This window comes from Aedes aegypti, chromosome 3, assembly GCF_002204515.2.
Source record: "Aedes aegypti strain LVP_AGWG chromosome 3, AaegL5.0 Primary Assembly, whole genome shotgun sequence".
In the NCBI taxonomy this organism is placed as follows: domain Eukaryota; kingdom Metazoa; phylum Arthropoda; class Insecta; order Diptera; family Culicidae; genus Aedes; species Aedes aegypti.
The window spans coordinates 287,724,085-287,751,322 of NC_035109.1; the positions used below are offsets into that span (position 1 = coordinate 287,724,085).

The following is a 27,238-nucleotide window of genomic DNA, read 5'->3' on the forward strand; positions in this document are numbered from 1 at the left end:
TTGAATTAAAAAAAAATAAATAAATCATTAGTGGTTATTTTGTACCACTTCCCCCTAATATAAAAATCTGAAATTTTGCGGAAAATCTTCTTTTATATAGGAAAACAATTCCTGTAAATTTCAGCTCGATCGGATAAGATCAATACAACCTTTCTAGGTAAGGGGGTTGCGGTACTCGCAAAATGGCTCAAGTTCAAACACTACCCCGAAAAAATTTTTTTTTCAAAAATTTGTGAAACGGCATATCTGGATTACACCTCAAATGAAAGTCCATTAGTTGCCCTACAAAACTTCATATTTAGTTTTTTGACCTAGTTCGGTTGGCAAGAAAAAAATCGATTTGAAAATCACTAAAATGTTTATGATAAACTTTTTTTTCTCGATTTGAAGCACTTTCAAAATTCATATACCATGCTTACCTTAAACTTTATATAGCGTAGAGTAATCATGCCAAATTTCAATATAATCCGTGCACTTTTTCTAAAGTTATTTCGGTTTTTGTGATTTTGCATGTTTAGTGACATGAAATCATTGGGGGTCATTTTGACCCACTTTCCCCTAATACAAAAATCTAATATTTTGCAAAACATTTTCTTTTATATAGAAAAATGTTCCCTGAAAATTTCAGCCTGATCGAAGAACATCGATACAAGAAGGGGTTGCGGCTCTCGCGAACTGGCTCTTAAGAACATTCTAAGAAAGTTTCAACAAAATGTAATTTTGAAGGAATCGTATCAAGAACTTGAGAAATTATCCAAGGCAGCATCCCAAACAAGTTTTACAGGGTTATTTCGAGATATTACTGAAGAAAAACCCGAATGAGTGTAACAAGGAGTTAAAGTAATTGAAGTCATTCCTTAAAAATTTAAATAGGTTCATAGGAATTTCGGGTGTAGTTTCTGGACAAGTTCAAGAAGGAACGCATGAAGAAATTTAATCTTAGACGAATACTTTGAAAAATGTCTTCAATGTATACAGTATGTTACTGGAACAGTTATAAAAAAAATCACCTGAATATTTTTGAAAAAAAGGTTTCATCGAGATTCCAAAGAATAATTTTTGGAGTAGTATAGGGAGAACTTTTCGGAGGAATTCATGAATTCATATCTCTACTGTATAAACAAATGATTTTGTGAACATGAAATTTTGAGGTTTTGTCCGACTATGCGCCACTGTGCAACGCTTTTAAAATAAAAAAATAATGTGATAATTAAATTGAGCAAATTTGTAGTTCTCTGACAAAACTCATGCCGATTGCTCATAGGGAACCAAACTTGACCATTTTGTATGAAAATTGGCTTTCACTACTATTATTCTGAATACAAATGTATAGTTATTCCCGTTTACCTTAGTATATTCTCAATATTCCAATTTTCCGTACATCTTTGAGAAGCTAGCATGAAGTGTGAGATAATCTTTAGAATTGGCTTTGTTTTAGCATTAGTAATCACAGTTCACATTCAAACTAAGATATCCCTTGACATCTTACAACACTTCACCATCCCATATGGACGAGGAAAACGCTTCCTTTGTTAGTTGCTACTAATCTTTCTGTCCGCCAGTCATGCTTCACCTCGATAAGCTGGCGAGTCTGTCCGAGCGACGATCACACGAACGATATACCATAGGGGAAAGTAGTGCAAAATTCACTTCCATACCGATCATATGATCCACGCATTTACTCAAGAATTTGAAAACACCACAGTTTTACGAAGTTTTGAACCAGTGTTCACCAATCAGATGTATGATGAAAAAAAATCAGGTTTCTCGTTGGGAAAAAGCCTATATACAGTCGACTCTCCACAACTCGATGTTCTATATCTCGATATCGCTCCCTATGTCGATGATTTTTTCGGTCCTTGCATTCTGTATACATTTTCACTCTCGATATCTCGATATCCTCCTTATCTCAATATCTCCATATCTCGATGTGATTTTCATTCCTAATTTTCTCTACGTATGTCGAAATTCCTATTATCAAAGGTTACCTATAGGACTACATTTTAGGAATTCAAAACAATTTACGAAAACAATCTAGTATTCTTCAAACATTTGTTCTATGTCTCGATCTCTCCCTATCTCAATGGTCCCTTATCGAGATGTGGAGAGTCGACTGTATCATATTCCCATGTCTTAACTGTTTTAACTGAATTAAACTTTTTTTTTAAACTAAAAATTTCATATGAAAAAAAAACTATTTTGTCGAAGATCGAGAAAAATTCCAATCTTCAAGATCTCAAATCAACAATTGTTAAGCATACACAATAAGGTGATAAGTTTCTTAGTTACTAAAACTAATTTAATGCTGAAAAAAGATAGCCTTAGCGATAAATGCGCAGCTATTCAATAAGACCAAGCTGAGGGTCGTGTGTTCGAATCCCACCGATCGAGTATCTTTCCGAATTGGATATTTTCTCGACTTCCCAGGGCACAGAGTAGCTTCGTACCTGCCACAAGATATATACCTATGTACTACGTGCTAAAATGGTAAATTTTCAAAGAAAAGTCTCAGTTGAAAACTGTTGGAGTTCTGATAAGAACATTAAACTTTAAAGCAGGCTCTGTCCCAGTTGGGACGTAACGCCAGAAAGTAGAAGAAGAGCCCATTTTGTACAAAGTTTCTCTACCTTGCAAAAACACTAGACGACAGCGGCGGCAGGCAGGGGCATCGAGCCGCGCTTGAATGCATCAAATGCTAATTAATTTTTACCACTACCGAACAGGTTGTAAACGGCTCATAAATTTCGCACGCGGCATGCCCCTGCTGTTGTGCGATAGAGTGGCAGATTGTTGGTCCAACAACGTTTTGTGCGAAGCAAAACAACCAACGGGTGGTGGCATCAGTTTAGAAAAGGAGAGTGCATGTTAGTGTTTTTTTTCTACGGATCTTACCGGGTTCGACTTGAACCGAATCCTACAGTGAGTGTTGACATATGTGTCAATACTAGACCATTTCAGGTCGCACCGTGGGAGGCTTTCAGTAACGTTTCATGATCAATTAGGCGAATTGTCTTGAAAGTAGTCGCTTATGCTCTGGCAAAGATTAACAAGTTAATGATAGAGAAGAGGAAGAAATAGTAGGATTTCAGGAAAAAGATATGTTGAGTGTAATCAAAAATTTATTTTTCTACTCAAACATGCTCACTTGACTCCTACAAGCGAATTTATGCCGAAAAAACTACGTGTCACAACCTTCAATTATTATTTACAGACGAACATGCTCAGGAAATACTTTTTTTGTGGTTTTGTAGGTAAAACAAATTTTGAGTGTAATCGAAAATTCGAACTCAAATATGATCACTTGACTTTCATAATCAATTTTATGTTTTCCTCCAACCAACTTTGCCGGTAAGCACGCGTTGAGGCGATGTTGCTTGTTTTGAAACCGTTTTGGCCCATAGTGGGGCAAAATTTAGAGCCATATATTATATCATGTAAAAAGCTGGAAATTTCCTAAAATGTACATTAGTTTTGAGAAATATTTTTTTTGTCTGTGTTTTAATATTAATATTATTTTTGGTTCATGATCTCAATTAAGTGTTTTTTTTTATGGAAAAAATATTTCAGTTTCAAAAAATGGACAAGTTTGGTGAATTCCAATAGATTTAAAATGCGCTTTGTAGTATTGATTTCTTTTCAACTTGTAATTATTTCCCTGTTTTTATGTTAAATGTCTTATGCTAAAATGACACGAAAATAAAAAAAAACAAAAACTTAAAAGAACTACTATAGGTACTTATGATCTCCGCTGTTTCTAAACCGTATTCTAAAATTCTTGGGATGTTGCAATACTCGTTGAAATGGTTCCATACTATAGACGTGTTGTGTAGATCTGATGACCGATTCTCATTCCTCACCATATGACTCCATTATAGTTCGATCATCCCTGATAATTTATAATGCTCGTCACACGATACTTTTGTGGCCGCACCCTTTTGAAGTGTCAACTTCGCAGTCGACGATGGTAGGCTACTAAATCGTAATTCACCAACGAACAAGTTGTAAAATCATCATCACTTACAGGCGCCAACCGCCAACGCACTGGAATACGTACAGTGTTGGACATTACATTTACCGTTTCGATTCATATTACGGACACTTAAGGCCTCAGGGAAATATAACCCAGCATAGAGCATACAAAATAAATCATTCTGTATGATTCTTTAGCGTTATCAAGCGTCGGAAGCCCTGAACTTTCGAATGATGGGTTAAGAACACGCTTCCGCAACTTGAATAATTTTAAATAAATCAATATGTGTGGTCTTCTCATGATTCTTATTACGGGCGCTTCCTCACTTTTGCCTCATATTCCGGACACTTTGATTCGAATTACGGACAGCTCATGCTAATCATTATTGGAACAGTCAAATCATCAATTGAAATCGTCAAACCACTAAAGAGGTTTAGGTTTAATTTAAGGTAGTTGGGCATTATAAATTTTCAAAAATATTTATGGTTTTTCCATGGTGGCTTACTAAAACTAGCTTTGAAATTGAGAACTTTTGAACGGCAAAAATTGAAACATTTTGTGTGAAATGTTTCCCATACAAAGTAGCTGTCCGTAATATGAATTAAAACGGTACTACTTTTAGATTTTTTATATAAAATAATCAACTTCTTTAGAATTTTAGAGCACATTAGACATAACTTGAATTTTAATATATATTTTAACAGTATTTTTTACCAATCAAGAGTAAAAAGAAACATCAATTTAACTAGAGTGTAATGTTTGATTTATTTGAAAATGTGGAAGCTGAACACAAAAATTTGTTCATGATTGAAAAAAAATGGAAAATCATGAAAGTAGCATATGCATTGTCCAATACTGTAACTTCTGATCTAATGCAGTCATCCAGAAAACTACGAAACACGCTTTCCGAGTTAGTAATTTGATGCGACGCAAACTTACAGATACACAACTGGTCTGCTTTATGACAATTTAAATGCGTGATAGTTGTTCGCATCATCAACCGAGGCAGCGGCAATTTTTAGATCACCATTTTTCTGCAAAGGCCTGCCAGCAGTCATATTCGCTTATGCAAGTAGCCGGCGGCAGAGGACCACCCATGTGGAGTTGATCGCCTATAATGAATATATGGCGGTTGGAAAGTGGAAATCTGTTAGTTTATGATCGGATGAAAAATGATCATTTTTTCGCGAATGAACATTCCCATCGCTAAGTGATACTGAAACACAAATCTGCAACGTAGAAAATCAAGATGTGCTGCGATGCCGTTTGGCATATATTTTACTGAAAAAATGCCAAGTTCTCACATCAATTCCCCGAATTACATGGCAGAAGAGATCGCAAAACGATCAGATGGCACATCAGACTGTTTGACAGTTGCTAGTGAGCCGCGAGAGGTGCTGACAAATTCACCGTTGCACCCGTTTGCCACATTACAAGAGCAAAACAAATTGAGGAAAACTCGTGCCAAGAAAAATACCTTCAGCACACAACTGATTCAATTAGTGTTTTAGTTGCTGCGGTCGGCGTTTGAAATTGAGTCGAATACATGGGTGATGAAAATACACATGGTATTAGTTGAACAACTTTACGAATATTAGTTGTTCTATCTGATAGGTTCGATTTCAAACTTGGAGTAAGTATAGCTTAAAATGATAGCGGAATTTGGTAGACGGGGTTGGTGGTCTAATGGCTACCGCTTCTGCTCCATAAGCAGAAGGTCATGGGTTCAATCCCAGACCTGTCCTTTTCCTCGTACTTTGTAGTTGTATCTTTCACTTGCTTCTTTCTACAACTCTTATCACAGTTAATCAGGGTTGTTAACGATAATCAACGATAAACGCCGTTAACGTGGTTATTAGCGTCAACGTTAACGTGTTTGCGTTGAATCAACGTCAACGATCACCGCTAACCCAAGCGTTGATTTTATGTTTCGTACAGCTTCTCCGAGAATGTTTCGAAACTTCAATAAACAACACGTTTGTATGTAGATACCCCGTATCCATGGAAAATTGATTGAAAAAAATCTAAGTTCACAGTGCAGATCAATTTGGGACCCAATCCAAGTCAGCTTCTTTGAACGTCAGTTTGTGATTGCTTGGAAGAAGTTTTACAAATTGCAAAGATTTTCCTAGCAATATTGTATCCGCCCTAAGACCCCTCGCCGTTCCAGCATCCCACAACGATGGGCTGAAATCGTTGTCAGAAAGCGGCTTCTTCTTCCTCCAGCCAGCACACGGCGTCACGAATGGCATGTTTCAGTGTCTAAGTTTTTTTTTTTAAATTGGTATTTTTATCTCCTTTCCAATGCTACTTCCACATTGATAACGAAATTTAGTTCAAGGTATATTTTTAATACAAATTAAAATACCATAAAATTTGTAGGCAGGGGATGAGATGTACAAGCGATGCAGGTACATAAGAACATCATTGGTAAAAATAGATCAATACACCAGAAAACATGTTAAACATTAGGAAGGAAAATTGTTCTGTGATTATAAAGATCAGATCTACACGGCAAACCCCATAGGGGAAGGGGTGGTAAAATGAACACCTTAAGGAAATCATCTTGTTTCTGATAGAAAAACGAGGAATTTATTTAGTTCTAACGCACAACATCAAAAATAGGGATGTAATCTATAGCAGGGACATGGATTCAGACTAAAATAGCTAAATTTTTACATATTTTCATCGCTATCAAAAAGAGATGCAAATGTTCATTTTACCTGCACTATGTGGGTAAAATGAACAGGGGTTGATGGTAAAATGAACACCATGCAAAAAACGTGAGCAAAACAAATATTGCTGAAACTTTCCATTGCCCCACCGAAAATACATCTATTAATGATTGTAACCCATTCAAAAAGAATTCGAAAGGTATCAGATTTGACATCAAATCATAACGATATTAACCTCACTGAAAAACCTCAAGTCTTCCGAGCTAAAAGTTACGTCAGTTCTGATTTTCAAACGTGATTTTCTAAAATCTTAGTTTTCGTTGATATGTTCACTTCAATCGACCTACGTATCAACTTGAACACTCAGATTTAGGCTCTAAATCGTCCGTGCGTGATAAAAATTCATCAAAATTTGTTTGTTCTCGGTAAAAGGCACGGTGTTCATTTTACCACCCCTGTTCATTTTACCACCACTTCCCCTAACCGACGCCTCATCCTGGTTCACTCTTATCATTCTGTTGCTCAATTTTACAATTTTATAAGTTGTACTCCAATGCATTTTAAATACCAGGTGGATTTGTCCCAAAAAGTACAGATTTCAACCAAACAGAATTTTATGTGTAAAACTAAACTACATAATACTGAATGAAGTGAATGTATACTATGGATGCTGAATCACATTTGAATCTGATACATGTGTCTGCTTTGACTTTAAATCACACATAGAGAAACGTCAAATTGCTTTGATTTGAAATGATAAAAGGGCAACATCAGGTATGAGTTCAATGTTATATTCAAATTACTTTTATAATTGGTACCGTTTTGATTAATATTACGGACACTTAAGGCCACAGTGAACTATAAATCACCAAAAAGCATACAAAATAAATCATTCTGTATGATTCCTTCACGTTATCGAGCCTTCAAAACACTTAACTTTCAAATGGTGGGTGAGAATTTTGATTCCGCAACATGAATCATATCAAATAAATAGAAATGTCTTTATTTCTGATTCTTATTCCGGTCGCTTCCTCACTTTTGCCTCATATTCCGGACAGTTTGATTCAAATTCCGGACAGCTCATAAAAATCATTGATAGTAAATTCAAACGATGAATTGAAATCGTCAAACCACTCAAAATACATCTAAGGCAGCTGTGCATTATAAATTTTCAAAGATATCCATCAAAAATGCTTATTAAAACGAGCCTTAAAAGTGAGAACTTTTGAATGACAAAAATTGAAATATTTCGTGTGAAATGTTTCCCATGCAAAGTAAAGTTTCCGGAATTTGAAGCTGTCTGTAATATGAATCAAAACGGTACATTTCTTATTTCTGTAGATTATTGAAATTGTAAACAAAAGCAAGAAAATCTCTAGTTTTTACGCTCCGTCACGTTCATTTGAATTCAAGAGTAACTTCAACTTCAACTAATAAATCAAAAAAATCAAGAGCATTCATATTAATTAAATTCATTTCGTTTGAATTTCTGAAAGAAATCCTGAGCGATTTTTGTGAGAAACTCTGAAAAATTTCTGGAAAAATCTTCAGAAGATATTCAGAACAATCTCAGATCTTTTCAAATAACTCCATCCTTCAGGAAAGCAATCTTCTTCTTCTTCTTCTTGGCATTACGTCTTCACTGGGACAGAGCCTGCTTCTAAGCGTAGTGTTCTTATAAGCACTTCCACAGTTATTAGCTGAGAGCTTTCTTTGCCAAAGTTGCCATTTTCGCATTCGTATATCGTTTGGCAGGTACGATGATACTCTATGCCCAGGGAAGTCAAGGGAATCTCCATTGCGATCCTGGAGCAACCGGGAATTGAACCCAGACACCTTCAGCACGGCTTTGGTTTGTAGCCGCGGACTCTAACCACTCGGCTAAGGAAGGCCCCATAAAAACAGCAATCAGAGAAACATTTTCGGCAGAATTCCAGGGAAACTCTACGGAAAAAAAAAACCTGGAAGGATTTCCATAAAAATCAAAGAGTAATATCCAAAACGATCAGAAAGAAGAAAGATTTTCGGAAAAATCACAGAGAGATAACTTTAATAGTTTCAGAAGGATTTCCGAAACAAACTAAAAGGAACTTCCGAGAGATTTTTGGAAGCAACGCGGAGGGGTTTTTTTCTGAAGAATCTCACAGGAATTCTTGGACGATTCTCTGAAAGATTTTGTGAAGTATCATAAAGAAACTGCAAGAAGAATTCCAGAAGCATTTATGGAATAATCGAAAAAGAATGTTTGGAAGGAACAGCTCGAATAGGTTTATGAAAGAACTACAGAGGGATTTCCTGATAAATTTCAGAAGGATTTCTTATAAGGGATTCCATAAGGATTACCGGAAGAACTTCAGAGATTTTTCAGATAATTCCAGAGAAATTTGCGGAAGCACTAATGAGGGGTTCCAGAAAGCATCTCAGTGAGATTTTCCGAAGAATCTCAAGAGGATTTTCAGAAGAATCCTAGCGAAGCAGGAATGAAATCCTGTAGAAGCATAGTTTCAGTTAAAGGGTCTTGTCCCGGGAATCCCAGGACGATAATCCCGGGAAATCCCGGGATCCAAAAAATCCCGAATATTTCCCGAAATTGCATATATAATTAGAAAATGCTGTTGTATTCTTTTCAAATATTGGCACAAAACAAGCGGCATGTTTTTTGTTGTGACTGTAAATGCAAGAATGTATTTTAGTTATTGCAATCAGCTTACTCTATAAGAGTTATTGAGTTATTTATTGAGAGCTAAGGCCACTTATGCTTAAACTTGTGTTTCACTGGTATGTTAGTTACGTAATTTTCAATAAACTATAACAGGTTCATCTTCGGTTTGTTCCGTTTGTCAACAATTGATTTGGTGGTTGATATTTTTATTATCTTCCCGTAACCGTTTCAACTTGCCCGCGTGTACCTTACACTTTTCCTGGTCTAACGTGGCTGTTATGCTAATAATTTAAAAGCAAGAAGATTCAATGTGACACAACAATGTAATATGTTGCATAATCATGAGAATAGATTTTAAAAGATTACTTGGTAAAATTGAAGAGTGATTGGTATCACCTATGGCGCGGTAAATGGCTGGGCATGGCGTACCATTGGTACCTCGTGTACCTGCAGGAATAAAATAGACCCCTTTGTGCGGTCCTTAGCCTCTTGCCCAGCAACTCCTATCCCTACCTCCTCGTGGTACTGGCCGGGGTACGAGTAACCTTGGGGAAGATCGGGTAACCAACCCCCGGTGGGAACTTTGGTCGTATGCTGACAGGGAAGGGGGGGTTTGCTTTTGCAAACCTGGAGCGTCTGTACTCCACGTTAGGAGCGGCTCACAACAGCGTCTGTTCCCCATGTCAGGGGCGGCTGATCATCGTCCGAGTGCCAGAGATGGACTCTAAGCTAAACTGCGCACTATGGCCCTCCGAACATTTAGGGGGAATGGTCCTCCGGAAATCTAGGGGGTTGGTGTCAGGCCCTGCAAGCCAACCGTAAAAACACATCAGCACAGGAACGTCAACGAGAGAATACGGACCGGAACAATCGGCAAAGACCACAGCGACGAAAATGGACTAGCGATTGGAAACTCGGTACGTGGAACTGCAAATCTCTCAACTTCATTGGAAGTACTCGCATACTCTCCGATGTACTGAAGACCCGCGGTTTCGACATCGTAGCGCTGCAGGAGGTGTGCTGGACAGGAGCATTGGTGCGAACGTTTAGAGGTAATCATACCATCTACCAGAGCTGCGGCAACACACGCGAGCTGGGAACAGCTTTCATAGTGATGGGTGATATGCAAAGGCGCGTGATCGGGTGGTGGCCGATCAATGAACGAATGTGCAAGTTAAGAATCAAAGGCCGATTCTTTAACTTCAGCATAATCAACGTGCATAGCCCACACTCCGGAAGCACTGATGATGACAAGGACGCATTTTACGCGCAGCTCGAACGCGAGTACGACCGCTGCCCAAGCCACGACGTCAAGATCATCATAGGAGATTTGAACGCTCAGGTTGGCCAGGAGGAGGAGTTCAGACCGACGATTGGAAAGTTCAGCGCCCACCGGCTGACGAACGAGAACGGCCTACGACTGATAGATTTTGCCGCCTCCAAGAATATGGCCATTCGTAGCACCTATTTCCAGCACAGCCTCCCGTATCGGTACACCTGGAGATCACCTCAGCAGACAGAATCGCAAATCGACCACGTTTTGATCGATGGACGGCACTTCTCCGACATAACCGACGTCAGAACCTATCGTGGCGCCAACATTGACTCCGACCACTACCTGGTGATGGTGAAACTGCGCCCAAAACTATCCGTCATCAACAATGTACGGTACCGACGCCCGCCCCGGTACAATCTCGAGCGGCTGAAACAACCGGATGTCGCCAATGCGTACGCGCAGCATCTTGAGGCAGCGTTGCCGGATGAGGGCGAGCTCGATAGGGCCCCTCTTGAGGACTGCTGGAGGACAGTCAAAGCAGCCATTAACGACGCTGCCGAAAGCGTTGTCGGATATGTGGAACGGAGCTCAAGAAACGATTGGTTCGACGAGGAGTGCCAGGAGGTTTTAGAGGAGAAGAATGCAGCGCGGGCTGCAATGCTGCAGCATGGTACGCGGCAAAACGTGGAACGATACAGACTGAAGCGGAAACAGCAAACCCGCCTATTCCGGGAAAAAAAGCGCCGCCTGGAAGAGGTGGAATGCCAAGAGATGGAGTTGCTGTACCGTTCTCAAGAAACGCGGAAGTTCTATCAGAAGCTCAACACATCCCGCAACGGCTTCGTGCCGCGAGCTGAGATGTGCCGGGATAAGGATGGGAGCATCTTGACGGACGGACGCGAGGTGATCGAAAGGTGGAAGCAGCACTACGATGAACACCTGAATGGCGCAGAGAACACAGGCACAGAAGGTCAGGACAGCGAAGGCGATGGCTACGTCAGCACAGCGGACAGCGGAAATCAACCAGCTCCCACGATGGGGGAAGTTAAGGATGCCATTCAACAGCTCAAGAACAACAAAGCCGCTGGCAAGGATGGTATCGGAGCCGAACTCATCAAGATGGGCCCGAACAGGTTGACCGCTTGTCTGCATCGGCTGATAGTCAGAATCTGGGAAACGGAACAGCTACCGGAGGAGTGGAAGCAAGGCGTTATATGCCCTATCTACAAAAAGGGCGACAAACTGGAGTGTGAAAATTATCGTGCAATCACCATCCTAAACGCCGCCTATAAAGTGCTATCCCAGATTCTCTTCCGTCGTCTATCACCTATAGCAAACGAGTTCGTGGGAAGTTACCAAGCAGGTTTCATCGACGGCCGCTCGACAACGGACCAGATCTTTTCCGTGCGGCAAATCCTCCAGAAATGCCGTGAGTACCAGGTCCCTACGCACCATTTGTTCATCGATTTCAAGGCGGCATACGATAGTATCGACCGCATAGAGCTATGGAAAATCATGGACGAGAACAGCTTTCCCGGGAAGCTCACAAGATTGATCAGAGCAACGATGGACGGTGTGCAAAACTGCGTGAAGATCTCGGGCGAACACTCCAGTTCGTTCGAGTCTCGGCGGGGACTACGACAGGGCGACGGACTTTTGTGCCTGTTGTTCAATATTGCGCTTGAAGGTGTCATGCGGAGAGCCGGACTTAACAGTCGAGGCACGATTTTTACGAGATCCGGACAATTTGTTTGCTTCGCGGACGACATGGATATTATTGGGAGAAAATTTGAAACGGTGGCAGATTTGTTCACCCGCCTGAAACGCGAAGCAACAAGAGTCGGGCTAATGGTGAATGCGTCGAAAACAAAGTACATGCTGGTTGGCGGAACTGAGCGCGACAGGGCCCGCCTAGGAAGCAGTGTTACGATAGACGGGGATACCTTCGAGGTGGTGGACGAGTTCGTCTACCTTGGATCCTTGCTGACGGCTGACAACAATGTTAGTCGGGAAATACGAAGGCGCATCATCAGCGGAAGTCGTGCCTACTATGGGCTCCAGAAGAAACTGCGGTCAAGAAAAATTCACCCCCGCACCAAATGCACGATGTACAAAACGCTCATAAGACCGGTAGTCCTCTATGGGCATGAGGCGTGGACTATGCTCGAGGGGGACTTGCAAGCTCTTGGGGTTTTCGAACGCCGAGTGCTAAGGACGATCTTCGGCGGCGTGCAGGAGAACGGCGTGTGGCGGCGAAGGATGAACCACGAGCTCGCTCAACTCTACGGCGAACCCAGTATCGTGAAGGTAGCTAAAGCTGGAAGGATACGCTGGGCAGGGCATGTTGCAAGAATGCCGGACAACAACCCTGTAAAGATGGTGTTCGCCACGAATCCGGTCGGAACAAGAAGGCGTGGGGCGCAGCGAGCTAGGTGGATGGACCAGGTACACCAGGACCTGGAGAGCGTGGGTCACAGTCGAGGATGGAGAGAAGCGGCCATGAACCGAGGGAATTGGCGAAATATTGTTGGCGAGGCTTTATCAAGATAATTGATGTAAAGCCAAATAAGTAAGTAAGTAAGTAGTGGTATCACCTATACCTATACCTTATGCATCACGATTGATTTTCGTTTCAATTTAACTTTAATAAATGACCATTGACTTCAATTCCAAAAAGGTGAAATATTGATGAATGAAATCTAAGATTGCATTGTTTTTTGCTCTTATAACCGAATCCCGGGATTTTTTCGTGCCCGGGAAACAAGACCCTCTAGTTTCAGTATTGCGAAAAATCTACGCGCATTACTATTTCATCTACAGCTCGTCCTGTAGCGTGGCGCACCATCAATCAGTATTCAACCATCCTAGAATCGCAGGTTTGAATCCCAGTGGATTGACAAAAAAATGAGTATCAACAAATATCAACAAAACATGTAAGAATAGAAACAACAGCGATGTGAGACGAAGACAAAAAACAGTATTGAAGGAAGACAGATAGGTACGAAAGATGGAAGGGAGAAAGAGATAATTTTTGTTTTACTCCACGTAAGACGTTATGATCTGGACGTTATCATTTTTGACATCCGGATACAAAATTTTTGAAGGCCTTGCATTTAAGCAGCCATAAACCAGTTTTATGCGAACAGCGCTTATAGCGTTCTATTACTAATATTTCTATTGGTTATGCTCATGGCGTACAATGCCACTCAGAGTTAGCTCATCAATTAAGTGTTGTGGGAACACCTTGCCTTCTCAGCCAAAATTTTTTGCTGGTTTTCAATTGATAATAAGCTATCAGAGCCTTTGACTTTCGCAAAATATTTTATGGCGACTATGGAAAACACGTTCAATGAGGCCGTCCCTGTCCCATGACAATGGAAAAACTTATATTTTGAACAATTATATGCAATTTTCAAAGATGGAAAATGCATCATCATGGTATGTGATAATCAATTTTGTTCTGACTTCTGAAGAATTAAACGATCAATCTTTTTGCTGTAGTAGATAAAATAGGTAAATGAAAAAATATGGGGAAAATCCCCAAAATTGTGAAGAGATGGTAAAACAAACTTCAGTAGCCTGAAAATACATTTTGCAACAAAAACAATAAAAATTACGCTTGTGTGTGATAATTTGAAGCTCGTACCGTTCTTGTATCTTGTCGAAGGCTGTCATATTTTGGAAAATTGAAAATCGACAAAATCCTTCCGCATAGGGACAGTTTTTCATAATTTTGAGCGAAGACGTTTCGCATAATGGACATTTGGCATAATCAAAATTATATATCTTTTTTAAAATGCGACCTGTTTTTTTGTAGAAAACTGCTTTATACGATATGACCGTTCTAGAATAAACAAAATGTAATTGAAGAAATAGTCATTCACCTTTTCACTTGCAACTTTATTAGGTTTCTAGCTATCAATCATAAGAACTTGAGTGCCTATAAACAAGAGTGACATCATATTCCAATTTTGACAGATCTTCTGCTTAATTGGACCGCGGATTTGTATGGAAATAACAGTTCGCCGCTGTTCCAATTTTGACATTGTCGCAACTCTTATTTGAATCTGATAAAAATGATATGGCAGGTATCAGAATTCGGATGGAATAAATACTGCTTTATTCGTTAATTAAATTTAAAATTCGAATGCATAAATTACTTCAACCTTCATACATCCAAATTGTTTTGAGAAATCCACCCAAAATGCTACATGTTGTTTAAATGCTTTATAGCCCAAACTCAACAACTCCACACATGTTAGCATAAATCAACCTAAAATTCACCGTAAACCAAAACATCGATTTTAACCCAAATTCAACCGGAAAAATCAAACATTTTAATCGCCCAAACAAAAGTGAATCCACAGTCAATTAGCATAATTTTCGCATTTGCACTCTGCAGCTCCGGCACCTCCAGTCGGTGCGAGCCCATTAAAGATGAAAGATAACCCGAAACACAACCCGAAGTCTGGGTGCTGCAGTAGTCTCCCGTTCATGATCTCCAAAACTGATCCGATTATAAACATTCCGAGCAAAACACACTTCTTCTTGGAGTGGAACGCACGTTAAAAATAATTAGGTGAAATTGTGTTCTAAAGTTAAATGGTTTACTAAATCATGTTATATTTGTAATTACCCAAAAGTGGTTGAAAATCTTTTCACAAACTTCTTAATTTGGAGCTAACAAATTTTTGAAATTTTCGAGATTTTGTTGATCAAAATTAAAGTGGGTAAAACAAGCCCAAAATAAACATAAAAACATTTTTCAATTGGTCCTGGTTAAGTCGTTTTTGAGCGAAACGTGTTTTTTTACATGAGCAGCTTGTATCTTTCATTGAGTTGAGAATGTTGCGGGTGTATCCCGTATTTTGATCTCGATCAGAACGAGTTTAATGTTTTGGTTTTTCGCATTTCTTACAACATGAACTATTGATCGCTTGTCATTGGCTGCCGAATGTACCTTCACTTGGACCTTTTTTCTGTTTTACTTTCAGAACTACACCGTACGACGGCGTATGTCCGGGATTCAAGCAGTAGCAGCAACCTCCCGACCAGACGACACCATCTTCCGAACGATGGCGACTACAGCAGGTAAGAGCAGGTTTTATGGCTACATTTTTAACAGCATATAAATAAATTCGCCTTTTAATCAACGCGCGGCAAAAATTCCTTCGTTGCATGCAACGAATTCACTTTGTAAGTACTTTACAAGCAAATCGTTGATTAATGACCGCACTTCGGGTACTTTGGTGTCGTACCGAAAAATAAATGAAGGGTCAACTCTGAATTCAAAAAAATGACAAACGTTTCTGCACCCCGGGAAGCACTACTTCCCGGTGCGAAATGTTCGTTAAGTGCACATAAAGTGCAACTATAATATATGAGAAATTGCTTCCAGTTGATGCTAATTTACGACCCGCAAAAGCAGCGACCGAATTCCATGCATCGGAATTCGCTGGAAAATTGGCGCACTTCGCTGCAAAGTCCGTCCAGGAGACCCCCTCAGGGGTCTCAAAATACACAAATATGACAACCCATTAGGAGTGGCATTTACAAATTGATTTCTGCCAGATCTTGAGCACACACCACTTAAGAAATGCAGCAGCGAGAATGGACGGAGACGAACAAGCAAAAAAATTGGGCACGATTATCGTGTTCGCGCATCTTTTGTAGCATCGATTATAGTGTGGGGAATAAAATGATACTACCCCAGTTCAGTCCAAGTCCCATCCAGCGGCGAGTCTCAGCTTGACCCCGACTCGGTAAGCGATACCATGTTAATATCTTAATTAATGATCCAGTATAAAGTGGATTGCTAATGAGCGCCAAGGCAGGGGAGGGAAACGTCACACCGCGAGAACTGATAGGGGACTCCTAATCGAATGCAACGGACAGTGGGATAAAATGGACCTAAAACGGCGTCTAATTAATTTGGGTGATTGCGGATTTCGAAAATCTTCATATCCCAAGCAAAAAAAGTCAATCGAATGGTGATAATGATGTCCTGAAATTTCACTTTGTCTGTCTTAGGGGCACAATCTCCAAATGGTAGAGCTAAGGATGTTACAATCATACTTTTTATGGGGAAAACTCTGAGTAATGATGTTTAAAGGTTGCCCCGTTAAGATTTTTGAAAAAAAAATCCAATTTTCGTGACTAGAATCGAAAAAGTATTTCTATGTCAGCAAAATATCTCGGAATTTTGCTCATTGTTTTAAGCAAGTCCCTATAGCTCCGAAAGGTTTCTGTAAAAAAAACATTAACAGTATATTTTTCTCAAAGATGTTATGCTCAAACACTATGCTTTTTCAGTTCATTTTTATTTTATTCATCAAAAGTGGAAATCTAACTTAACGCTAGTGTTATTCTTTACCTTAAAAAGAGGAGATTTTTTTAAAAGAAAACTCATATCCTTTATTTATATTTTTAAAGTTATTCAAGATTTTCTGAGGGAAGTAATGACACCTTATATATTTATCAGAATTTCATACAAATGTAGTACAATTTCCAACATATGTTCTCATAAATTTAAAGAAAAACAGTGACACATCATATTTGGCATGTAATTAGGGCTGAGATTTCGTACAAAGTACCCAATTTTAGGCTATTTAGGTGTGTTTGTTCTAATCATTTCATTTTTCCAGTTGTTTTGTAATGCTGTCAGCACTAAATCTCCTAACATTATTATAGGTCAACCAAAACAATTGAATTTTTTGGTAAATTTCCCAAGAAAACCAAATTTATTGCACCTAGTTTTGACAACTGCAGGCATTTTGACAACTGAAGAGTGAATTTCAAAATCAAAATAGGAGCAACATTCTCCACAATCGCATTTTTAAAATAAGGGGTGTTCAATTTTATAAATGCAAAATTGAAAGTCAAGGGGAAATTGATCACATTTTGACCGTATCACATGAAACCGTTCCGCTTAAAATATTTGACACGATGATTGTTTAACATGAAGTGCAACAGATTACTTTTGAAATGCATGCTTTTGAAATGTTTTATGCAAAATATTGTTATGTGAAGCATGTTTTTGCGAAAATAGTCACCCTCGTACTATTTCCATCCCAAGTAACAATTTCAATGCTTTCTAGTCTTAGAAGTTATTTATAGTTTTTTTTATTATGGATGCATTCAATCCTAACGGATTTAATGAAGCATTGAAAAGAACTAAACGGTATTTTCAGTAAAAACCACTTTAGAATGCTTTGTAGATACCTACAAGTGTTTATGTTAAAACATATTTGCCGGTCAGAATTGTTGAGAACAAGTTGCATTTTGAAGGAGCTGTGAGTATCTATTAAAGCCTATACTTAAAACCTCATCTTGTTTGTCTTACAAAGCCAACGATAAAACCTGTAGGAATGCACTAAGTCATGTAAAAGTCTTCTCAAAACTTAATTTTCCGATGCTTGTTATTGGAATGCGGTATGCTTGTAATAACCAATTTCATTATATCGATAATGATGATCATGTAGACAATTATGGGTGAATCACAACACGAAAATATAAATTACAAATATTCCTCTCGTAGAATTATCCGTCTACCATGTATGGCAAATTTTTCCGTGATTCCTCAAACTTCCCGTTCCAGTGGGAGAAGTATGCTGCACACAACAGCTGAGTTACATGACAAAAACTTTCATTGTTCAGGCACTTTTATCGTCACTTATCGTTATCTGCATTTGTTCAATCGATCAACCACGGGATTCAGCCTAACAATGAAATATTAAGTCCAGTAGAAACATAATTAGACACACAACGGAACGCATTTAGTTAATTAAATTGCATCACCGATTTGCACTTCCGATTTGTTTATCTTTTTGACAGCACTAGCTCTCCTGAGTGCATTAAGTCTAAGCCAAGGCTCCCAAAAAACCTATTAGTCCGCTTGCTTTGATCGTGCAGATTAGTGCAGAACAAATAATCTGATTTGGGAATATTTTAGCCAGTGAAGGACTTTGCGCAAGGATTCTTAAAACCAGGGAGGGGGAAACCGATACGAAATTTATGTACGTCAAGGAGAGCCAAGATTTTGCTGTGACGAACTGTCACTGTGAGTCACAACAAAATATCGGTGCCTCCCTCACAGGTAATGCTCTAGCCTAAACATAGTTTTAATGGGTGTTTTATATATGGGTACTAACGTGTATATAATAAATAATTTCTACAACAAACACCATATGTAAAGCAATCTACACATCATTGACATGAAAAAAGTCAACCCTGTCAACCATGCGATAAAAAGTTTCATCTATTTTTTGTTGATAAATCTTTGAATTTCTCTCAGGAATTTTTAATTAACTAATGCTTCAATGATTTCATAATTCATATTTTGTGAAAAATTATTTAGAAACTGTTTCATCTTTTCATTATAATGTCTATAATTTGTGTCTACATAAGAAGCGCCTTTATGAATATGTACAATTTTATAGAGTACGATGCGCATTTTGGCGCTCCCTAGAGACTGGCGCTTTTGACGGGGGCCAACCGCACTCTACGGCACTGCCAGTGATTGAATAAAAAACATAGACTTACAAAAAACACGCAAAAAGCGTTATAATGGGAGCCTCTAACAGATTCCTCTGTTATGACGTTAACATCACATATATAAAATGGCCTCAAAAAATATTGGAAAAATTAAAGCTTTATTTACTTTTTTAACTAACTTAACCTTGTTTTTAAACCAAATATTTTTTTTATTGGTTGATTGTATGAACAGCAACGAAATTGTTAATATAGGGTTATTATTCTCTTAAATTATTGCATGTACTCGAGCCGATCTACATCGGTCATCAGCAAATAATGCTTTTGATAACACATGAAGGAGTAGAGTCTAGGCTTCCACCTCAAACTGGTTGCAAGCTGAAAACGATGCAATAATATATTATTAATACATTGTAAATCAATGGTAAAATTTAAAATCAGCTTTATAAGACATGACCACACAATATTTTTAATTGCCGTTTTTTCTCCACGAACCAAATTTTCTTAGGATAGTTTGAAATTCAAGTTTTTCAGTTTAAACAAAATAGAACTGCATAAAGTGCAATAAAATAATGTAAAAATCTAATCATCTACTATTTATTTATTTATTTATTTAAAAAAAAGATTTTTTTGCAAAATTTTGATTACTACTGACCCTTAATGCATCGGTGTTTTTTTAGTTTTTTAAGTAAAAAATACAGAAAATGATTATAAACACTTAGGGTAAGTGTTCCCTTAGTTGTGGGTGTTCCTATAGTTGCGGTAGTGCCGTTTTCACTGATTTTAATATATTAGCCACCGAACCGACACTGCCAATCGACGTATTGACTTGTTGATACACGAAATAGTTGAAAAGAACGTTCAAATTGCTTTAAAACTGATGAAATATCACTAAAATTGCTAAAACTTTCCTTACTTGTACCAATAGTTGCGGTAAAATGTTCCTATAGTGGAGGATCCCATAAGAAAACAACGGATACCGCAACTATAGGAACAGAAATTAAAAATTTACCGCAACTAAAAGAACAGTGTACCAATAGTGGAGGTATTATTTTTCACTGACATGCCGTGGATTACTGCGATGAAATCATTTTTCTCATTAAGTCAATGGTTGTTACTTCCCGTTACAACATTAACATGTACATTAATTGCGCTTTTTGAATTTAGACGGTTAAATGAAGTTCAATCGTACCTCCACTATTGGTACATCTACCCTAAATTTGAAAAAATATAAAAATATACAGTACAGAAGTACTTGCCAATGACCCTATGTTGCATACAATTACTTAATCTGCATTGTATTACACTTGCGGTGGAAAATCTTGATGATTGATGTGTCGCATGATATGGTTTTGCTTATCAAGTTTTGGTTCCGAAATAATGCGCCAGGGACCAGTTCCAGGGAATCCGGATCGGGCCATAATGGTTCCATATGAAATGAATATACTGATGGTTTATGATTTTGTTACAAACATTGTAGTTTTGTTTGGTCCGTGCAAAATAATTATGGAAATGTCTCAAATGACCTTCCGACAGACCCCACGGGACATCCGAATCAATCCGGAAAACTCAAATGTCAAACATTTCATTGAAATCGGAGAAAAAATTGTGGAAATTAGAGCCAATAGATCACGAAAATTTGGTTGTGAAAAATAGGTTAGGAATGCAAAGGTTAAGAGCGACGAAATCTCCCACTGTGCGCTGGAAGGAAACCAAATAGCTGCCAAAAAGCGCAGATCATTTTTCTCCGGGATGGTTACCTCTCGGGCCCTGGGGGCATTCCATTCGATGGGATTAGTGCAAGGTGCCGATGCCACCATTAGGCAATGGTTAGCTCGCGAAAGAGGTGCTAATAATTTTGATGATGGATATGTGTGAAATTTGATAGCGATAAATCTAACTTTTGAATGGGGTCCTCTATAAATCGGTGGCAGAGTAGGTAAATTATAATTTTTGACAAATGAAACCAAATACATTTGATTCTTCGTAGACACAAAGATGTATCTTGATTTTGGATGTTGGACTACGGCTGTGTGGAAATACCGTAAGATCGTTTTACAACTCAATCATTTATCGATTAATTCATATTTATATTTTACATGGAATTAGATGAAATATCTTTGACAAATTTTCTCCAGATGCGGAGAAGTTTTTGTCTCGAGCACTGAAATGCCACTGTTTGATACTGAAATGATACTTGCAACAACGGTGAATCTATCATATCCATGTTGATGCTAGCAAGAATTTTCGAACCACATTACGCAAGCTAGAAGAAGCTTATTGATAACTTGTCGAAACATATTGTACTTCCTGAAAAAAGTTGTAGAATTTGAGTTATGTTCAAAGTAAACGATGCTAATGTTAAAGGGATAGTCATAAATTACGAGTTTTTTCAAATATAAAAATGGAAGTATCCTGATCGTGACCATTATGACAAGTTTAAAAAATATGTGACGAATCGTTCAAACGAGTAACAAAAAAACTAGCAAATAATTTTGAGAAAATATTATCTTCTTCTTCTTCTTCTTCTTGGCATTACGTACCCACTGGGACATAGTCACATCGAGCTTTGCATGTAATAAACACATCAAAGCAATTCATACCAACAATCGCCAGCACCAGGGCACTTGCAAGCCGCGCGGGCTAATGCGATCTTAATTCACCTCTCCGGGCACGCCACATCAGTCCATAAAACGACACGGAGCAATTAATCTGCATAATATTCAATATTCATACACTTCGGGCCAAATGATGCCTATCATACAAAAGTCTCGCGTGATTCCAGTGATTACCTCGTATTTAGAGTTTAGCATGAATTACAAGAGGAAAAAATAACAAGATCGTAGATGCCGCCACTGCAACAACTACTCATTTATGGCAAATTACTTTATTTTCTGCACTCTACGATAGGCGGATTTGTTTGCACTATAACCTAAGCAGGTATATCCATTATGCATAATACGCTCCGTATGATTTTATGGGCTCAATGGCTTCCATTGATGTTTTCGCACGCTCGTTTCAACGCTTGGAGACACCAAATGGCACGGGTCCATTGCAACAATTCTGTACCGTAGAAAAGTCCTATTTAAGCTGGGTGTCTAAGTGTCATTATCGACATAAGCCGATAACGCACGCCTTCGCGGTCGGAGTTTCTGTGATTCGAAAAACCAACATAGGCGCGAGCGCGTGTGCCTACACGACCTTTAAACATGGGAGTAGCCAGAAGGGGGCAAGGAGGAACCGTTGGCTCTTCCTGGCGATGAAAACAAATTGATTATAACCAACGAATATAGCCGTATGTTATAAGCCTTCAAAACCTCATACATATACTGTTTAATCGTTTCTTAGATTATCTCCAGCATTCTTATTTATAAAAGATATGCGTCATGATGAACTCTTTGGAAATTTTATGAAATCGAACTAAAATCAGGCTTCTGCCAAAGAACTTACCAGCAATCATTTATAAACTTTGTTAAGAGTTCGCAACGGTTCCAACAAGAAATCTCGAATTTACAAAATTTGGTTTCTGATTTCCGTTTCTGGATACCGATTTTTTACAATATTAAAAATTTGAAGCTTTACGATTCTTTTGACAATGTAAAAAAATGATTTTTCCTGAAACATATTTTTTGTGTAATCAACGGAAAACAAGTTCGAAATTATTTAATACCACCACGCTGCTCTTCTGTGTTAGTTTTTTTTTGGAAAAAATGTGAAAAATACAAATGTTTGTATAACACATTATATGAGACCTAGGCATTTGTAGATAATTTAATATTTCTAACACTTTTCCAAAATGTTTCAAAAATGTTTAACCAAAAATAAACCCATTTTAATTTGTAAGCTGCGAAAAAATAAACAAAACTCCAAAGAATACCTTGTCTAAAGGCGGAGTTTTAATTAAACAATTAATTGGTGAAATGTTGATTAAACATGAAGTTGAGGTCACTTTCATCTGACTGATCCAGTGGCCTACCGGAATAACAACGAACCGATGGACATTTCCAAAATGTCCAATGACCCTTGGAAAAACTAGATATCCAGACGATTTTATTCAAGCTAAAACGAAGGAAATCGTAGAGAATTGCCAAGATGGCAGCATTTTGAACTTTTTGTCATGTGCATTTCGGATACAGGTTAAAATAATTCCTTTCAGGAAGATGAACGACAAACGATGACATCAACGATTTCTCCAAGTTTTCTCGAGAGTTTCTAAGAATCCTTTCAGAAAATCATTCTTGTTTCAAAATTTTCAGAAGTAATAATCCTTCAAAAATTCTTCCAAAAATCCTGTACAAATTTTCTTCTCATACCAAAAAAATTGTTACTTTTGTTTTCTTCTAAATACATTACAATTTTTGAAGGGTTCCTCCGCAGATTCTTCTAGGAATTCCAAGCTAATGGGCTCTTCATGCAACTTTTTGCATATTCTTCAAGGATTTTTTTAGGTATCCCCACTCGAACTCGAATTTTGAGGGTAAGTTTTTTTCGTAGTAATCTCACCGAGATATTTTTCAGTAATTTGTAATTTGAGGAAAAATACGTCAATTCCATTCCATGCAAAGCATAAGCAATACACAAAGGAAGCATTCCATAACATTCTTGTTTTCTTAATTTCGTATAAGATTACCTACACTTGAATGACTCCATCACTTCCTCCTATGATCCATCCATAAATTCTATGCCCAAAAAATGTATAAAAAATGAAGAAATGGGGGATTCCTCTAGAAACTCCTCTCATTTAGCTTGTAGAACTCTTTTAAAGTTTTCAGAGCGATTTCATTGATTTTTTATAAAGAAGCCTGAATGAGTTTCATGAGCCTAGAATAAAACCTCAACATATAGTAGAGCTTATTATGAACTTACAACATTTTTGCTAAGGATAACTTTTGAGTTTGCCAAATCATATTGAAAAAAAATCCTACATGCAGCCCGTAAATTTGTTTAAAAAATTATCGATAATTTTTGAAATATTTTTATAGATCCATCGATTCTACTGGGAATTTCACTAATGAAGTGTTTTCTAGGCAATAATTCTCCAAAAAAACATCATCATTTGATCTAGAAATTTTTGGAAGGTAATTCGTAATTTTCCCCTGGAAGTTGATAGGAATTTCTTTTCATTTATTTCGTCCAGAAAATGCCTATGTTTTATGTGGAATCTTTTCCAGGAATAATCAACTATTAATCCAGAGGTTTTAACAGTTCAATAGAAAACAATCTACTTTGCTGGCTCAGTAACGGATCCTTTTAACGCTCCTATTGACCAGCAATTTCAGCCTTACCAGTTATTAAAACGGTATATAAAGATTTCACACAGTTCCCCAATGAGAAAAAGGGGAAGGAATTGATGCTGCATTCAAAACCGGTCCACAGTAGACCGGATATATCCTACGTCAGTTCATGCGGAAGATATAGGGGTGAGGAAATTTTATGGCAGAAAGGCTTGCTTTTGGTTAGCAGACTCCCTATGTATCAGGCGTGAGGAAAGGCGTGCTATGGAAGCATTGTCCGTCTCTGGTTCTACCGTTTGCTTTGAACGAATAGTTAAAGTGTGATTGATTAAGAGTAGAAGATAGTAGCATGTGAAAGTTACAACTACAAACTACGAGGAAAGGGACGGGCCAGGGATTGAATCCATGGCCTTCTGCTTATGAAGCAGAAACGGTAGCCATTAGACCACCAACCCACCAACAGTTCCCCCAAGAACTCCTCAAGATAAATTCTACCAGGAATAACATCCACATTGTTTCGAGCGTTTCTAAATATTTTCTCCGAGAAATTCAAGCAAAATATCGCTATGGATTCCTGTAAAAAAAATTCCAGGATTTTTTTTTGCATTCTTCAAGACGTATTTTCAGAATCTCATAAATGTATTCTATCAAATTGACTGCTTCAAGAGAAAAATAATCATAAACGTTTTACAATGCTCAAAATCGAAGCAATGTTCATGAAAATCTATAATTGCATTCCACTTGCAAACTGTATTGCAATGATAGATTTTCATAAGGATTCCTCAAAATTTGAACGAAAAAAACTGGTTTTTAATGTTTAATTATTGCTGATAATTGATTGATGAGATTAGTATGAATTTTTATTGCAGAGTTGCCTTTAAGGGGACACGGGAGACCGTGTTATTTTCCCTATCTTTCGTCTCACTCTAACAATAATCATCAAAACTTTGTGGAAGCAAATCTCGAGTTTTAGTGAACCGATGAAGCTGAAAATTTTTCGGGTTGTGCACTACATATATAGAATCATACATTTTCGCATCGATATATGGAGTGGTTCTTGGGATTTGCTTCTTGAAATGAATAGGGTGATTATGATGACGTCCCGTGCGGCTTTAAATATATCCTCTTTAATTTCTTGTGGAATTACACTCTGAATTCCTGAAGGATTAATTCAGTGATACTAATTCAAGATTATTTCGAGAATTTTTTTAGAATTTCATCTAACATTTTTCCTGAGATATTCTCAAGATATCCTCCTAGTGTTTTTTCTGGAGTTCTTCATCAAATTACGCATGAGTTTTATCAAAAATTCTCTCTTGAATTTCCTGAAGAATTTTTCCAGAGATTCTTAATGAAATTTATGCAAAGATTTTATCACAAGTTCTTTCAGAGATATCTCTGAGAAGAATATCTGAAAATTCTTTTCGTATTTCGTAAAGCAGTTATAGGGATTCCAAGAAAAGCTTTGGAATTCATTGTGTCTAGTTTGTAGAAAACCGTGAAAACATTCTATATGAATCTATTTAGGATTTTTGATGATCTGATTTTCTTAGATTTTTTATGTTGATTGTAAAAGATTCTTAAAGGTATGTCATGAACCTTTAAGGATTCTTTTACAATCAACATAAAAAATCCTAAATAATTCACATAGAATGTTTTCACGGTTTTCTAAAAACTAGAAACAATGAATTCCAAAGCTTTTCTTGGACTCCCTATAGCTATAAGCTTTTTTTGGAATCCCTCTAACTATAATTTGGAAGAACTCCTCCAGTATTACATATGGACATTTCTGCATACATTTTCCCAGGAATGCTTTGAAAATGCATCCAGGTGATTCATAAGGAATTTCTTCTAGCAATATTCAGACGATTTTTCAAGAATTCATCCAAGAATTGCTACAGGATTTTTCTCTTATTTCACTTGCGGAAATTTGTGGAATCCAAGAAGCAATATCCTTTAAATTCTGCAGATAATATTTCATTTCAATTGCAACCAATGATATTAAGATTGAAGGAAATCCAATTCATAGTTGAAGGAATTCTTGTTAAACTATTTATAGGAATTCTAAGAAAGATCGCAGAATTAATTCCTTGACAAATCAATGCGATACGTTTTGGACGTAAATATGTAATACGTAAATTCCTGCATTCAATCAAACTATATCACATGAGATAATTTCTGGTAAATTTCTCGAATTATTTTTCCAAAAAAAAGTCCAAATTTTTCGAATTTTTAATAAGAATTTTCAAGTGAATTTTGAGAAGGCCTCAATCGACTCCTCTCTCTTCTCCCACTTCCGAAGTTGCTAAGAAAAATTGTTAATGAAATAGGCCTGAAAGTGTTTATGTAAAAAGAGCAATTTCTGGAATAATTCGACAAGGAATGCTTAAAAAACTATACAGGAGTAATTTCTGAATAAATTCCAATAATCTGTATTAATCTGCAAACTTAGTTGCTGCCTTAGGCAATGCTTCCTGATTGCAAGTGAAATTTCTAATCAAATGCTCGAAAACTCCCTGGAATGATTCCTCTAAGAACCCTTCGATAATCTATGCAGTTCCTGGTGAAATTTATCAAAACGATCATAAAGAACTAAGTTTGTTTAAAATGCTGTAAACATTTCAAGAGGAAAATAAGCGAAATATCTATAAGCATATTTTTATGAAAAACTCAGAAGTCGCTAAATGAAATTTAAAAAAAATCGGGGAAATGAATTTTTGAAGAGCTTTTCCAAAAAGTTTATGAAGTTATTCATGAATCCTAAGACAAGGAACAAAAGAAAAAAAAACTGTTTAAGTGATTCGCAAAAATATATAATTCTAAAAACGGAATCCCGGGTGTAACTGGTGACCGACTTCGAGAGAGAAGGCATGAAAAAATATGCAGAGGAATTCCATAAGATGCTTTTGCTCAAAAATATATGCAGAAGAA

At 37.6% G+C, this 27,238-nt stretch overlaps 1 protein-coding gene across 1 annotated transcript in view; it reads left to right on the forward strand.

Moving 5' to 3' along the window:
• The window catches only part of LOC5574236, a 162,063-nt gene that overhangs the window by 112,362 nt on the left and 22,463 nt on the right, over positions 1–27,238 (forward strand). Inside the window, exon 2 of the mRNA XM_021855911.1 lies at positions 15,578–15,674. The gene's annotated coding sequence lies outside the window, so the exon portion shown is untranslated. The remainder of the gene's footprint in view (positions 1–15,577; positions 15,675–27,238) is intronic.